This window comes from Scyliorhinus canicula, chromosome 13 (assembly GCF_902713615.1).
Source record: "Scyliorhinus canicula chromosome 13, sScyCan1.1, whole genome shotgun sequence".
Classification (NCBI taxonomy): domain Eukaryota; kingdom Metazoa; phylum Chordata; class Chondrichthyes; order Carcharhiniformes; family Scyliorhinidae; genus Scyliorhinus; species Scyliorhinus canicula.
In genome coordinates, this window is record NC_052158.1 from 54,591,393 (window position 1) to 54,592,453 (window position 1,061).

Here is a 1,061-nt window from a genome sequence, read left to right on the forward strand (position 1 = left end):
GATCACCACCTATCCACCATCTTAAACATGCACTCCCTCCACCACCAGTGCACAGAGGCTGCAGTGTGTACCATCTACAAGATGCACTGTAGCCCAACGCCCACAGCCTCCTTTGATAGCAACCTTCAATCCTAAAGCCTCTACCATCTAGAATGACAACGGATGCATGGGAACAACATCCCCTACAAGTTCCTTTTCATGCCACACACCATTCTGACTTGGACTTTTTCACCAATTCATCATCACTGGGTCAAAAACCCTGAAACTCCCCTCTAACACCACACTGGGTGTACCTACACCACAGGGACTGCAACAGTTCAGGAAGGTAGTTCACCACTACCTTCTCAAGGGCAAATAGAAATGCTGGTCTAGCCAGCGAAGGTCAAATCCCAAAAATGAATAAAATGACCTCAAAGAAGCATCACGATCTTTGCCCATGAGTTACATTGCCATCCTTCCGGGAACGTCCTGGTGCAGAAGCTTTCAAACCTATTTTATATAAGGAGTCTTACAACACCAGGTTAAAGTCCAACAGGTTTATTTGGAATCACTAGCTTTTGGAGTGTAGTTCCTTTATCAGGCGAGTGCTCAAGATGAAGGAGCTACGCTCCAAAAGCTAGTGATTCCAAATAAACCTGTTGGACTTTAACCTGGTGTTGTAAGACTTCTTTCTGTGGCCACCCCAGTCCAACTCCGGCATCTCCACGTCATTTTATATAATGATAACCTGCAATTGTCTTGCACCATTAGAACAAAGAAGAATACAACATAGGAACAGGCCCTTCGGCCCTCCAAGCCTGTAACGGTCTTGATACCAACCTTTGCCAAAACCCTCAGCACTTCCTTGTGCCATATCCCTCTATACCCATCCTATCCATGTGTTTGTCAAGATGCCTTTTGAACGTTGTTAATGTATCTGCTTCCACAACCTCCCCTGACAATGCGTTCCAGGCGTAAAACACCTGCCTTGCATGTCTCCTCTAAACTTTGCGCTACAGACCTTCACCCCTGGTGACTGACCCCTCCACCCTGGAAAGAGTGCCAGCCCATCCCCTCTATCC